Raw genomic sequence first — 16,495 nt, forward strand, 5'->3', positions numbered from 1 at the left:
CGAGGGAACACGGGGACATTCTGTTTAACGATAGTGGGGCGCATTCAGCTGCTGGTCAATCATGAGATGCCAACTCAAAAGCCGTGGGTGGCAGAAAGACTAAGAAGGCTGAGCACGGTGATCGCGGCAGCCTCATGGGGGGGGGGGGGGGGGCACGACGTCGGTTTCAGTGAAGCTGGGACCATTTTACTCGGCCATCCAGGGAGGGACTCATTGGGTCTCTACCTCCAGAGATTTGTCTAGAGGCGTTTTAGATGCCAGTTATGGAGGAAAAGATTGGGGCGGGAGGTGATCACATCCATAAAGGAATAGGCACGTAGACTTAAACCTTAAAGTCTTGGTAAATGTACGGCTCTGCTGATTGGTAGAAGAGGTGAGATCGTAAAATTGGTAACGTGTGAACTTTCTGTAAGGAAAAGACGTGGTACCATAGCAGAAATCAGAGAAGGGGACACAGGGCTAGGGTTAGGGAGAAATTGGGAGATTTTTATTTTATTTTATTTTATTTTATTTTGATTTGATTGGTGTTTGAGACACGGCTTCTCTGTAGCTTTGGAACCTGTTCTGGAGCTAGCTCTTGTAGACCAGGCTGGTCTCAAACTCACAGAAATCTGCCCGCTTCTGCATACAAGCAGTAGGGATAAATCCTGGTCTCCCTGCCAGTGGCCCTGGCAGTCTGCCCCAGCATACAACTGTCACTCACATTCAGAGGGATTAGTTTGATTTTATGCTGGTTCCCTTGCTGTCAGGCCAGAGTTGGGGAGCTCCCATTAGCTCAGGTCAGCTGTTTCTGTGGGTGTCCCCATCATCTTGACACCTTTGCTCATATTCTCATTCCTCCCACTCTTCGACTGGATTTTGGGAGCTCAGCCCATGGCTCCCCTGTGGATCTCTGCATCTGCTTCCATCAGTTGCTGGATGAAGGTTCTATGATGACATTTAAGATACTCATCAATCTGAGTACAGTCAGTTCAAGTATCCTCTCCACTATTGCTTAGGGTCTTAGCTGGGGTCATCCTTCTGGATTCTTGAGAATTTCTCTAGTGTCAGGTTAAGCAAACTTTGGAAAAATAAAAATATTTAATTCTTCTTATTTATTGCGCTCAACATGTTTACTTTTAAATTTTGAATTGCAGGAAAATGCTGGGTTTCCTGGAGATTTTGAATAGTGCGTAGCTAACATCAACATTTAATGAAACTAAATAATCAAGAAAAAATGACTCTAAAAACTTAACAACTTGGGAAGGTACCAGCTTATTGTGTAATTATTACACAGTTATCACCTTGTAACTCTACAAGACTGATTCAGGATTATTTCATTTTAGAGGGAAAAAAAGCAAAATTATGCATGTGCTTCTTGATAATGGTTTTTTCAATTGTCCTTTCTGCTTTACACTGGTATGTATGTAAACGGAAGTTTCTGTCCTGCCTGGTCCTGCAGCCGTTTAGTCTCAAAGAAACACGCAAAGGCTTATATTAATTATAAACTGTTGGCCTGTTGGCTCAGGCTTATTATTAACCAGCTCTTACAACTTAAATCAACCCATAATGCTTGTCTATGTTTAGCCACATGGCTTGGTACCTCTTATCAGTGAGGCATTCTCATCTTGCTTCCTCTGTGTCTGGCTGGTGACTGCATCTCTGCCTTTTCTCTTCCCAGAATTCTCTTCACCTGGTTGCTCCACCCATACATTCCTGCCTGGCTACTGGTTAATTGGTGCTTTACTAAACGAATATGAGCGACAAATCTTTACAGGGTGCAAAAGCATTATCCCACAACATGTGTGCTTTTGTGACTAAAACCTAGGAGGCCTGAATCAGGTTATGCTGATATGATCAATTTCCTATACCTCAGTCGTGTGATTGTTCACAATAAGATGCCTTTATTAATCAAAAACTCAGGAAAAGCTAGATTTAGATTTTTTTTTGAGAACTCATAACTCAAACCTGCAAAATTTCTTATCCTTTATTTCCTTTCTCACTATTTACCCCTTCATTAAATATTGATTTAGCATATAATCCCACAAAACACTGGGAAGGAGTAGAATGAGGCTAAAGACTAAGTTGACCTTATTATGTTTCCTCAGAATGACAATGGCAAATCACCGGCACCAAAAGACATGAATTTTCCTAAAGGAAATGAAGAGAAGAAAAGGATGCTCAGAAGACAGAGGGTGTGTACTAGAACTTAACTAAGTACATGTGTGTGCAGAGGAAAAGACACAGGAGCCTGAGATGACATAGTCTGTTTGACTGACTTTCAGGGAAACAGCAAAGAAACAAAAGATCAAAGTCAGAAGCTGCAAAGGTAGATAGCTATGGTGATATTTATATTTTACATTTTAAACATTTTAATGTATGTGATGTCTTCTACTTTCAGTTTTCTCGGCTATGGTACTTAATGGTGGTGGTGGGTGTGTGTGTGTGTGTGTGTGTGTGTGTGTGTGTGTGTGTATTACCAGGAGCCTGCGTACGTATGTTTTAAGGTACATGATCGTTTCTTTTCCTGTAGGACCTTTGCTCCATCTCCAAAGACACCGAGAAGTCATCCATCCGTGTCTAAGCTAAAATGACAAGACATGTTTTCTTTGATTTATTAGTAAACAACTAAATAGCAACATTAAGCTTTTAGGAAAAGATTAACAACACTGCAGCGTGGTACCTGTCAGGGTAATTTAAGTAAGAGCTGTTAAAAATGTTCATCTTTCATACCGGAGCCTTCTCCAGCCTGCCTAATGGATGGGGAGGCGCAGCACACCTTTGGATCTGGGGCACCGGGCTGATGGCGGTGTGGGATGCTTTGGGGACGGATTGTTAAAAACCGGTTCAATCCTGACTGCAAACCATTTTGCGTGAAGTTTTTCTTCGCTCAGGATCCTAAATCTCTATGGCATTCGAGACCAAATTTAGTCAATGAAGCCGAGGGCTATTCACCCGGTTTCCCAGCATTACTCAGTTACTCTCTCGGAAGAAAACCGCCCATCTCTAAACAGATGCTAACTCCTACGTACTCAATAGCAGCCAAATACAGGAATATGGCAGCCAGGAGGATTGTTTGGAATTGTGAAAATAGTGCTTCTTTATGCCTTCCGAGGGGGGACGGGATTAATACAATTACATTCTTTCAGAAAGCGAAAAACATTTGCGTGAAGAAGCTCCCTGCCTTTGAGTTATCTCATTTTATTCAATGACACAAAACACCTTCCAGAGAGTAGAAATCAGTCCCGCTGCCCACGGGGACAGAGGGATCATCTGGAGATGTTTAGCTGATCCAGAGGCTAAGTCTCAAGCCTCAAGTCTGATTCACATTCTATAAAAACCCGGATAAATGTAATCATTTCATTAAACATTTCTTTAGCTCTCTGATGACAGAGTCGAGCAGCATGTGGGGTCTAAGTCACAAATGCTTGCATCTCACCCCATCCTGTGACATAAACACAGATTGAGGATGTCCATTTGGTCAGCTTGTTTCTTTCTGTGAAGCCCCACAGTGATGCGGGAATATCTCACAAATTCCAGTTACCTTTACAGAAACAACCCAAGTTTCTTAATCTGAAAAGAATTGAAAATGTACTAATTCCTACCAGACTTAACTAGACCCTAAAGTTATTAATATTATAAACTGGCTGTCACTGAGCTAAAGACATAGCCAGGAGTTCAAGCAAAAGAAAAAAAAACATCCTACTGCAGTCTGGTGATTGGAACACCAACAAATACAAAGTGTGTCTTTTTAAAATTAAATTTGGAAGGCTTATATGCTTATGTTATAGCATGGAATAAAATCTCCGGAAGGCTAAGTTATTTACGGAGTGTCTAGCCCTAAATAAAATATATTTAGACATCCAATGGGTGAGCATGCCCAGATACCAGAATAATGTGTAGGAGAGAAACCATGGCAGAGGGTGCCACTGGCTGTCCTAGAGGTAGCCCTTGGGAATGGGCCCTGGCAGATGAACAAAGCCACCATCACGATGCAGAAAAACTACCACTCTAACTAGTCATGAAGCAATGAGAGGAATGTCTTACTAGCACCTAATCCAGGTAAATTAGGTGGCCCTTCCGGTGTGTTATGTGTAGCAGGCAGTGCCATCATGTGTCTGTAGAGAACCCACGGAGAGCAGGAGAGAGAGCCTGCCATGGTCATCTGTATCCACACAGACCAAGAGACTGAAAAGAATCTGCACTCGGGAACATGGGTTTTAAGATTGAATTCTGACAGATCTAACCAAGCACCAAAGAACAAAGCATAAAGGCATGAACGTATGTATACACATAATTGTGTGAAACCACACTTTAAGTATAATTTTGACTCAAGATATTACTGGACATGAAGAGTCCCATTGGCTTAGTGTATAATTTTTATTATCTATTTGAAATTCATGTATTTATAGTCTGATATGTATCATATGTTACCTGTTATTAAAGATAGAAACATATATAAAGATAATCAGATAAAAACAGTGACATTTATCGGGTGATTACATTCTAAAGAGTTTCCTGGGAAGGGTCATAATAAATTCAGATGCACGGTGTCCCCTGTGAATTTGGTATCAGAACACACACCCAAGATGATCCAGTGACAGCAAAAGGGAATTTACTTTGAGTCACAGTTTTGGAGAGTCAGCCCCGTTGCTCTGAAGCCTGTGAGGAGGCAGCTCAGCACGGTAGAAGGGTGGACAAAAATCTCAGACCTCAGGGCCAGGATGCACGGGGAAAGCCTGGTCCCATGATCTCCTTCGCGGCTACGGCTCATGTCAGCAGAAAGAGCTCCTTGCAGGCTCCACCTGTGAACCTTCCCACCACTTTGTAACACCACTGATCTGGTAACTAGTCTTTAACACCCAGGTCTTCCTAATCTTAGTCCGAGCAAATAAAAGAGATCAGGATGTATCCATTCGAATCTGCAGCAGTGACTCTGGGAAGTTTTATTTTTGTTTTGTTTGTTTGTTTGTTGTTTTACAGCGTGTGTGTGTGTGTGTGTGTGTGTATACATTTGTGTGTTTGTGATTACATGTGTGTGGGTATGAGTACCGGCGCCATGACACATCTGGGATTCAGAGCATGGTTCATGGAGTCAGTTTTCTCCTTCCACATAGGTGGGTTCTGGAGATCAAACTCAGGCCATCCGCCTTGTGCCACAAGTGCTTTCTTCTCGTTGGCCCAAATTCTTGCTCTTCAGGGGAAACCATTAAACACAGGGAAAGAAAAAGATGAGCATCTAGGACAGGTCATCTGCTGCTGCTTCCGCAGCTCCAGCGAATGGCTCCATCGTTCTTCTCAGACCCAGGCATTTCTACAGATGAAATAACTGCTTATGAATCGTATTCTGAAGAAAAAAAAGAGGACAGATAAGGAAAATGGAGAGAAGCAGAAAGATAAACAGAAAGAAAGACAGAGATACCATTGAAATGGGAGGGAGAGAGAGAGAAAAGGAAGGAAGGAAGGAAGGAAGGGAGGGAGGGAGGGAGGGAGGGAGGGAGGGAGGGAGGAAGGATGGGAGGAAGGGAAAGAAGGAGGGAGAGAGAGAAAAAGAAGGAAGGAAGAAAGGAAGGAAGAAAGAAGGGAAGGAGGAAGGAAGGAAGGAAGGAAGGAAGGAAGGAAGGAAGGAAGGAAGGAAGGAAGGAAGGAAGGGAAGAAGGGGAGGAGTGAGGGAGTTAGGGAAAGACAGAGAGAGAGAAATAAAGGAAGGAAGGAAGGAAGGAAGGAAGGAAGGAAGGAAGGAAGGAAGGGGGAAGGGAAGGAGGAAGAAAGGAAGGAAGGAAGGAAGGAAGGAAGGAAGGAAGGAAGGAAGGAAGAGGGAAGGGAAGGAGGAAGGAAGGAAGGAAGGAAGGAAGGAAGGAAGGAAGGAAGGAAGGAAGGAAGGAAGGAAGGAAGGAAGGAAGTCCAGAGAGCAGAGATCAAGCAACACAGGCAGCACTGGCCCAGTCCTCAGTACCGCAAGCTGCTGCTGCTGGTCCCTCTGCGGAGCTTGTGAGATGCCCCCAGAGCACGGGCAGTCTGGATGCTCATGGCCTCCTCTACTTCTCTATTCAGCAGCTCCACTCACCTCTTCCCAGGCACCAGAAAATCCCTATGCACACTCTCTGTTCCCTGTGCCAGAGGAATGAGCTAAAGGCCACAGCTTCCCTTACAAAAGAGATGGGGAAACAAAGACATCGGGAATAATTTATAAGGAGCTGGTTACATCCTTAAATGGCAGACGCTGTAATGTGTGACCTGTTCCCAAAACACAGAGGAAGCACGCAGCACAGACTCCACAATGGAACATGGTCTTGTTCACCAGGGAGGCTCTTTGATAGCAGCTATGACGCAGGGCAGGGGACAGATGTGGTGCAGATGTGGTCAGAGATTTTCCAAATGGGTTCAATAGAAGATTTGATTATTGGGTTACTAGTCAATGGAAAATCTGTAGTACAAGCATCGGGGAATCTTTCTAAGGCTGCGAGACCCCATGTTATCTAGTCTCTAGACTTTGGGTCTTCATGTTTGTTCACCTTGCCTTTGCGAGTTCCAGCTGGATGACCACACACCTCAGGAACGCCCTTTACTTTGGGAGAGCACCCCACTCTCAACCCCTTCTTTTAAAGCTACCTCAGCTGTCTCAGTTAGGGTTTCTATGGCTGTGAAGAGACAGTGTGACCATAGCAACTCTTCCAAAGCTGATCCTTACACCGGGGCTGGCTTACAGTTCAGAGATGCGTTTAGTCATCATCACGGTAGGAAGCATGGTGGCCTGCAGACAGACGTGGTGCCGGAGGAGGAGGAGCTGAGGGTTCTGCATCTTGATCTGCAGGCAACAGGAAGTGAACTGTGTTCCATACGGGGCATAGACTTAGCACAGGAGACCTCAAAGCCAACCTCCACCGTGACACACTTCCTCCAACAAGGCCTTCTCCATGAAAGTCACCCCTCCTAATAGCGTCACTCACTGTGGGGGAGGGGCATTTTATTTCAAACCACCATGCCAACTGTTGCTATACAAAGTACCTTTTCCTTTTCACTTTATGAAGGCTAAAAATACTTCAATACTTTATCATTGCCTACTAAACTCGTCAATGTGACAATCTACACAACGGTCCCAAGTTGTCATCCCAGAGCCATGGCTCATTGTTCTGTCTTTAATAGACTTACCCTGGCGTCGCTATGGGATTCTTTTGAAGACCAGGTTATCCCATCTTCTGGCTTTAAGTCACCACATCCAGCAAACAGCACTGGGCCCCAGAATATCCTAGCCAGCACTGAGCTTTTAAAAAGGACATACTGCGTTTCCTTATTTGCTTATTTTTGTGGGGAGTGTGCCATAGCAAGTATGTAAGACCAGAGGACAGTGTGCAAGAGTTGGCTCTCTCCTTACACCATGTGGGTCCCAGGGATAGATCTCAGGTTGTCAGACTTGGTAGCAATTGTCCCTACACCTACTAATCCACCCTGAAGGCCCCCAGCTCTAAGCTAGCCATACCTTGACTCAGAATAGCCCCTAAAGCAGGCCTTCTCAGCATGTGGGTCATGACCCATTTGGGGGTTGAACAGGGGCCCCATATCAGATATCCTGCATAGCAGATATTTACGTTAAGATTCATAACAGTAGCAAAATTGCAAAAGTAACAATGAAAAGAATTTTACGGTTGGGGTCACCATAACACGGGGATCTGTATTAAAGTGTCCCAACACTACAAAGGTTGATAAGCATGCCTTAGAGTAAGATCTTTTGAAAAATTGAAATCTATGCTCATAATCTCGGTAAAACTCGAGGTCAAGCTGAGGTCATGGTCCTGTAAAAGTGTGGCATTCCGCAGCCCGAAGGCTGCTATGGCAGCTCCTGGTTTTGTGCCTCATTCTTCCTCTGGTCACAAAGTTCTAATCTTTACCGGTATCCCTGCAAAGCTTATGAATTATCTTATCCATAAAAGGCACACTCTCAGATCTTTGGGGGGTCAAATGTCACAAGCTGTTAATGTTTTAGAGAAAGGTGGGGGGAAAATGCTCCTCAAACAGTGGTGTCCACTTTCTAGTCCATCTTTACAGGGTGTGAACAGAGCACAGAGCCCCCCACCTCCCAAACCCCCTACCCCTCACCCCTACCCCCCCACTCCCCGGGAATGCTGTGTTTACAGAGCTGCTGTGTAGCCTGGGGAAATAGAAGTCTCCCACCATGACTGCACCCAGTTTGCCAGCTTCAGGCAAGGGGGCTGGAGGTTAAAATACAGACACACACAGACAGAGAGACAGCGACACGGGTCATCCTTGAATTCCCCAAGAATGCCCCCTTTATTGTGTTCAGGGGCAGATTATATAGAGATAGCCACGCCCCAGCCAGACCCACCAGAAACCACTCTCCTGCCATCAGGAACTCCTGAAGGTCTCGTGCTCAGAGCAGCTGTAGGCACTCAGATTAGGGGATTACAAGAAATTCAGGATCTGGGGTCTCACTGATCCCAACAACTGCTCCCAGTGAAGTGTAGATCTCTGGCCACTGTGACTTTACCAGCTTAGAAATCTCTCTTGCTTAAACACGGATCCACCTGCCTGGTGCTCCCTTCTGAGAAAACGCTTCCTTCCCATAAGCCTCTCTGTTATAACCGTGCACCTAACGGGATGAAAGGGGGAAGCTTATTCCGCGGCTTTAAATCCACTTAGAGTGACTAGTGAGTCTGTGTTCGGCTGCTTAGGAACCAAAGGTAACTGGGAAAATTGCATTCCCAAGCCTCTCCACCTGCTGCTAGTGAGGTATAATTATTGTTATTAGGGATTAGTCACTGAGTAGATGCCGTCTAATTAACAGACGCTTTTCAAAGGGACCTGAGAAAATGCCACTGAAGAGTAACGAATACCACGCCCCCTGTCCATTTATTTATCTTGCTGTGTTTAAACGTATTGATTTTAATAATCATCGGCGTAACTTAATTCTTATTTGTTATACTTCAAAATAAAGTACAAGCAGGGCTGAAAGGCGGCCCCAGGGATCTCAGTTATAGTCAGGCTTGTGTGAAATCAAGCTGGCTCGTAGGACCTCTGCCCAGGATGTCAAAGGATTCTATGTCCTCCGTGGTGGGACTGTCTGTTCACCAGTGGTGTTGATGAGGAAACAGTAGCCCTACTTCTTCAGCGGAGACAAGCTAAAAAGTCTGACTCCTGGAGAGGCAGATGCGCGGAACGGTGCTGCTATCGCCAGAGCCCTAACATGGTGCCCATTTGTGAGCACTGACGAGGTGGGCAGGGGTTGCGAAAGTTGTGTCCCTAGTCTACGCACACTTTCACTGAACAAAATAAACGGCTTAAAAGATAGATTTTGGTCTCTTCCTACCAAATCACATTTGTCCTTTGAGAGATAAAGCACCATCTGTTGCACGGACAAGTCAGAAACAGGGCTGTGAGCTCGACATCAAGGCAAGCACAAGTCTAGCGTGTGTCCAAGAATCCAAATAGTCAGACTCAAACCTAGTCTGCCTTTGAATTTCGATACAAAGGAATTAAGGGGCTTAAAAAGCTGAGTGGGCAAAAAAGACAAAACGTCAGAGGGCAGACAGAAAATCTGCATCCTGGGGTCAGGATTTCTGAGTTGGGATGGTGGTGCCTCCATCTTTAAACAAGCTAATTTTGTGTCTTCACCTCCTGTGAAAAGGGACCAAAGGAGTTGTTCTCACACACCTAGTAAGAGGCTAGGGAATCAGAATTTGTAAAAAAAAAAAAAACTGAAAACGGTCCCTAAAACACAATGAAAACTCGATAAATGCTTGTTCAGATCGGCCTCTGACAAGATTATGAAGTAAATGGCTACCTAGAGATAAACCTATTTTTTGTTTGGGTGTTTTTTTTTTTTTACTTTCTCTTTTGGTTTTTGTTCTGGTCTTTTCATATTTCTCCTTAGACTTCCTGCTGGTGACATCACCAGACTGTCCGACTCCTTGGCTTCTCCTCTGGTCATCAACGGGGACAGATACCATGCAGACCCTGCCCCATACTCTAGTTCTGTCTCTTCCCATTTCAATTACCCATTCCCAGGGATATTCTAAGGTGATGTTAGCCCTCTGAGGACTCGCATGCATCTCTTCCGGCTCCACATTCAGGGCAAGCATGTCCAAATTACATAACAGCTCTACACCAACTTGAGGTTAGGCTTCCTGCCTCAGAGGCAAAGACATTCATCTCATTGATTCCTTATCTTCTCCAGTTCCTCAAAGGATGTCAGAGATGGAATTTTACCCCTTGCATAGTAGAGCTCCCTGACATCCTATCCTTGGGTCAGGCTACACATAGTTTATAATAATATGGCACATCAGATGACAAAGCTGTGGAGCGTAAAAACCACAAGCCAACATATTCAAGGACATATTGGTTTATTAAACCTATTCTATTTGAAAAGATAGCATCTTCTTAGGCTCTAATTTTATTTTTCTAAAAGGGATCAAAAGGAAATTGATACAAATGTATCTCTTTTTCATTGTAATTTTTTTTTATCTATTCTGTATTTTCAAATTTTCAGTGAACTTTCCGTGTGGTATCTCATTTCCACCTAGAAGGAAGGCTGTAGAAGAAAGAAATTGGCAATTAACAGTTCTATTTTTATACAACAAAGCTTAGAAAGTTAATGTCCCAGGGCACAAGCACTGAGTGACAAGGCTATAACAGAGTTTGTTTGTTTGTTTTTTTTAATCACAGCTCAGGTCCCTTTAGTCCATGATACACATCTTCTTCCCTTGCTCACCTCGTCTGTGGATTTGCATAGGACCTCAAGCGCCACACAATAGGGAAGAAGCTTTACACGGCCTCTTTAAAACTTGGTCATAAACAGATGAAGAAGATTCTACTTTCCATTGGTGGCAAACTTTCTGAAAGAAAATAATCATCGAAGCAAGCACCTTGTGACCTTTGCATCTACCTAGACTTGATTCAAATAGATGCAATTAATCAAACATCTAGTTAATTTTATGGTCAGATTTATGATGTTGGTGTTATCAAAACATCGACCAAAACCTGCTAGCAAGGTAGTTGTGAAGTACACACACACACACACACACACGTAAGTTAAGCAAGCAAATATATTTTAACTTTTTAACAAAGTAGTGGTGAAGGAAGTGAGAAAGCACCCCTCTTATTTCTCTTATATCTCTGTTCCTTTTGCTTAATAATTCTAGTCCTCACGCCCACACCCGGAACATACGAGTTTTGTTGAGGCTGATCTTCCACAAAATACATAGTTACTTTAAAAAAAAATCCTGATCTATTTGAGAGATTATCCACACTGTTTTAGCTCCATTTTAAAGAGAACTTCTTATTTATGAACCATCTATTCCGCACTGAAAACACTTTTAAAGGCTGTATTCTTTCACAGAAGGGGAAACCTCTCCAAATGATTTTGTAAAACTCTAAATCATCTCAAATACAAAGCATCCCAGTGCCTCACCACGGCATTTCAGCAGGCAGACTCCTGGAGGTCGCTGGTCAATCAGACGACTGAGCATTGGTTTCCGTGAGATCCTGTCTGAGAAGAGGGTGGATGAAAGATACCCAGTTTCCACCTTTATCCTCTTTCCCCCTGAGACTTTACACCACTCTGCAATAATTTAAACGCCTGTTACACAGACTAGTTACTCTTCTAACAAAACAAAAATAGGTTTAATCTTGGTCAACATAAGCTCTCTGTGACGATACATACTGCTGTCCTTTCTCACTGCATAAAATGACAAATGACTATTTCAGAATCATTGATGATTATAGGTAAAAAGATAACAGATAGGATTATGATAGCACTGTTAAGTATGAAATATTCAAATCAATTGATTATTAACAACATTGAAGTCCAACTAGGGCACTATGTTTTATCGGCATATATAGTTAATGCCAACCAGATCAGTTCAGCGTGGCTTATCTAAGCACTTAAATTACATTTGGTGTCATTTTCATTACTGAGAGATTACGTTTCTTATAGATTCTTCGTTGTTTCTGTGTCACTTTTTAATCTAAGAATCTGGATGCAACTCAGAACTTTTCAGGTTTAAAAAAATGAAAGCAATATATATATATATATAAATTCTCTCTTTAAGAAGACCATTTTATTTACCTCCTTTTTTTATTGCAGCAAGAACAGTGAGTGATGTCGCCTTTAAGGAAAGAAGAACACACACTGCGGATCAGCTTCCCACTGCAAAACTTCATAGCCTCTGTCAAGGAAAGCTAGAGCATGCAGAGCCACTGAAATCTCGCAGCAGAACAATGACTTCCCCTTTCTCGCGGGTGCTGACACGGAACCCTGGGGTTGAGTTAAAAGCTGCCACAAGCGAGCTTGGTAGCTCCAAGTTAAGGTTATAGAACGAATGGAGCATGGCAGCCCAGGCCTGTGTGGCAGGCAGAAAGTCTGAAATCCATCGGCTTGAGAATTCGCTCCCACCCGGCACTTCCCACCACCAAATGAAACTGGAATCCCTCTCTGGCAGATACCTTTTCTAGTTATTGATTATATTGGTGTATTAGCCCTCATTATGTTCACTTCATTTTTATAAGGCAAATCATCATCGTTTGGTCGTCTACGGTTTTCATAACTCGAAACAGCTAGGAAAAGTGTTTGAAATTAGCTTTATGAGAGCCACCTATATAGAACGGTTCGCTAGAGATTGAAAGTGTGTCCTCTTGAAAATAGACTTTAGACGTGTCTCTTTTGTTCAGATAGCAGACAGTGGGGTACCAGGCATAGGAAAATGTGATTTGTGGGGGTGTCATGGAAAACATAGGAGAGGTGGCTGGAGGGTGGACCTCGAGTAAGCCACTGGGGGGAAGTCTGTGAATCTAGAAGAGGCAAATGGTAGCGTGCGCATGCGCTGTAGGAGGACGCCGGTACAGCGCCCTGGGAGGGCGCACAGCGTTCTTCTGTAGTCTAGCAAACCCTACTTGAACAGAACGTACCCATTGATTCAAACCAGGCACGCGGCTCTGATTTAGCACACAGAGTGGCTACCTAAAACCAAATCACAGTGCCCTCACCACTATGAACCTTGCTGACTACCAAGACACCAAAATTACCACAATCGATATGCTCTCGATGGTAACTGGAAAAAGAATTTCTCATCACTGGAAAAAACCGAGTCTAACTTTGACAGTCATTGGCTTTTTGACATTAAAGGAACTTATAAGGCAGTGTTTGTTTTACAGTGAGGCCACACAGTCTCTTGTTTAGAAGAAAACACTTGAGTGTGACTCTATTTTAGGGCAAAAGAAGACATATTAATAGTCAGATTAGCCATAATTCTTTCTCCTTATGAAGGCTCTCAAAGTACAAAAAGTTTTTTCTAAGCTTTGATTCAAACATTTTGGCAGGGTACAAGAAGTTTGTAGGAGGATAATTTTGATTACTGCCATTCTGGCCAAAACTAGCAGGCAGATTATTTACATCTGAGACATCAAATTTACCACATCAACCTGACTGATGGAAGGGGGTCCTCTCTCATTTTAAATTTAATTCATCTGCTATCAATTGAAAATTGTCCTGTTTCTTGTTTAAAACTGTCTCCTTTGCAAGAAAATCCATGCTTGCGGTTTTGAAAGACTCCACTCTTAAAAAGCTGCAGGAATTAGGCTTCCATTCCCACAGGGCAGCAGAAGGTTATCTTCCAGAAGCAGTTGAGATAGGACTTGTCCCTGAGGAGGCTGTACCCAAGGCACTTGATTCAGATAGACAGTTTGGATCTTTAGAACACATAAATTTGCCAATTGCAACCTTTTGTATAGTAGTTATAACCATGGTAGCAGTATGAGCAAGGCTGGGTCTCAGCAGGCATCAGTTTAACAGTTCTGGATACAGGTCCGGTTGGAATCATTGTCACAGGGTCAAGTTTCCAGTCCTCCCCTCCTCCACGTATCCAGGATAGTAGATAAAATTACGACTCTTCCCTGCTTTGAAACCAATGAAACAAGCCCATGACAGCCCACTCCATGCGCTAAGCAAGGAAGAATTTTTCTTATTGTCATTTTCCTCTCTTGTTCAATCTTCTTCCCGGAAGGCAGCGTCTCCAAGGTTGTGCTCAGGGATTTCACGGAGAACACATGGAAAGGCTGGGTCCTAACAGTCTGCCGTGGAAATCGCCATACTCCACGTATCTGATCTCATGGGCATAAATAAGCCTAATCACTTCAGAGGCCACACCTCTTGGAAATAGCCTCCCTGCATGAACGATAATTCGTTTCACAACATCTTTTCTTCAAAGACCCGAATTCCACCCATTCTTCCGCCACCCTCGTCTCTACAACCACAACAGACCTGGTCCATTCTCAGAGCTCAGAAGGGATGCCCGGGAGGTTTAGGAGTGATTGACTGTGGCTCTCAACTAGACAAACCCTCTGCAGAGCCTGCCGCAGATGTCCTGAGTGAGCCAATCCAGGCAGCGTGCGAGTTGGTTGAAGGAAGCACAAAGAACGACTTGCGTGCTCGCGATCTCCAAGTCCTCTACGGGACCCCTGGACCGCATTTGTGGTCTTCGGCAGTTGACCCTAAAGACTGTGAGCAGACTGAGGTCCTGAAATCCACACCTGCCCCTGCCGTTCCAGCACAGGGGTGAATGAATGGCAGAGCTAACAGAGCGAGCTAATGACGGGTTCCTGCTTCTTGAGCTCCCCGCTGGAGGCCACTTCTGCACAGGTAGGATGTCACAGCGTGCGCTACGTTTGTGTGTCTAGAAAGTCCCCTGGTTGCGAAATATAGTCAATGGAAGGAACGTGCAGCCATTGGAACAATTCTTAAAGATAAATAATAGATTCAAGGGGGGGGAGCATTTACTGTGACAATGAGTATCAGCCCACTGAAACACAATAGAGGCGAAGACCTGGACCTGACGCCTGCATGCATGGTACATATTCCGCACAGACACACATGCGTGCAATTTTTAACTAAGAGTAATATTTTTCATTATCACAGTTGATTCTAATACGGTTAATGATTTTAAAAATAATATCCAAATAGATCCCTTTGGTTGAAATTGCCCACAAATATTCAGATTTGTGTTTGGATGTGAGGATGGGGAGATCCCATTTTACATCAGATGGAGTGGAGGAAACCATGTAGGTCTGACAATACTTATTTCTGCCATTTATTCTTCTGTTTGGAAAGAGTATGTGAGATGTAAAAATAGAAATTATTTTTAAATACCAAGAAAAATTGAGTCCTCTCGGAAGATTGTACATTTTATAGATTTGTTTAACTTAGAATAGGTTCTCGAAAGACTGAAAAACCAGGGTCACTTTGTTTTTGCCATTCCCAGAGGGAACGCAAGCCTCAAACTTTTGAAACTCTTTTGGAAGTTTGCATCAAACCCAAAATAAAACCAAGGCAAAGAGAGACTCAGAAGCATCCTAATACAGAAAACCGCAGTGAATTTATAGAATTTATTTTTAACCAAATTCACCAGTAAACACATGAACAGAAAAAAAAAGTTGCAAATTCAATTTTGTTTACAGGTGCGAGTCTATATCGGCAAGCCCTGGGTGTCAGAAAAATCTGTGTTTTGTTTTTTTGGGTTTTTTTTCTTTTTTAGATATTTTGAGATAAGCTTTTCTCCTGATTAACAACTTGTTCTGTGAACTCAATGATCATGGGGCTACTGAGAGATAAGACAGAATCTGTAATTGAAACACTTCCACCAAACTGTGAGGGGGGTCTCCTGAGAAATTCTAGGACACACTGTACAAAGGAGAGACCAGTGACCATGAAGAGCAGTCTACCTAAGGCTCCCAAGAACCTTTACCCTACCACAAATGGGGAAACTGAGGCATGGTCTTGACTACTAGGGGTCCAAAGTCATGAATCAGAAAAACTTGAGTTATATTAACCCAACCACATTAGCCCAACCAACAACATCAAAGATAAGCAAGAATCTGAGTGTCTCAACTTCAGCCATGCAGTTTTCTAAGTGATTTCCGTTTTCGGTTTGGAAGGGAAGAAGATATGTGGGTAGCAGGAAGTAGACACTCAGAAGACCAAACTGGTGTTTGCGTGAGTTCACGGCAATGGAAGCTTCTGAGCGAGTTCCATGCCAAGTTAACCTCTATGCGTACGCAAGCGTCCCTGCAAACCTGTTCAACTCAAAGCTGTATTTGAAAGGAAGACACACAGCAACAATCTCCACTGAGTAAGATTTAATTCCGCAGATTATAAACCTAAACCTGGCCTCTCTGAGAAAAGGCGTATGCCCATGAAAGTGCATACCCAGATCCTAAGAGCTCTGTAGCTTCAAAGAAGTTGGCCACAGGGCTGCTACAGGAAAAAGAGAGTGAGCATCAATTTCACAATCCGACAAGCTGCAACAACGTCAGGTCTGATAAGATATCCCCACTGGTGCAATAATAGTATAAATGTCATAAAAATCAGCAACAGCTTTCTGAACTCAGAAGATTATTCCATCGGATGGAGCCCGCACCCGGCACTATCAGTGGGGTCAAGAACCAATGGCTGGATAAGTCATAAGCCCCATAGTTATCCTGCTAAAGACCCTATTAAAAATGACTCCTT

This window comes from Microtus pennsylvanicus, chromosome 22 (genome assembly GCF_037038515.1).
Source record: "Microtus pennsylvanicus isolate mMicPen1 chromosome 22, mMicPen1.hap1, whole genome shotgun sequence".
Lineage (NCBI taxonomy): Eukaryota > Metazoa > Chordata > Mammalia > Rodentia > Cricetidae > Microtus > Microtus pennsylvanicus.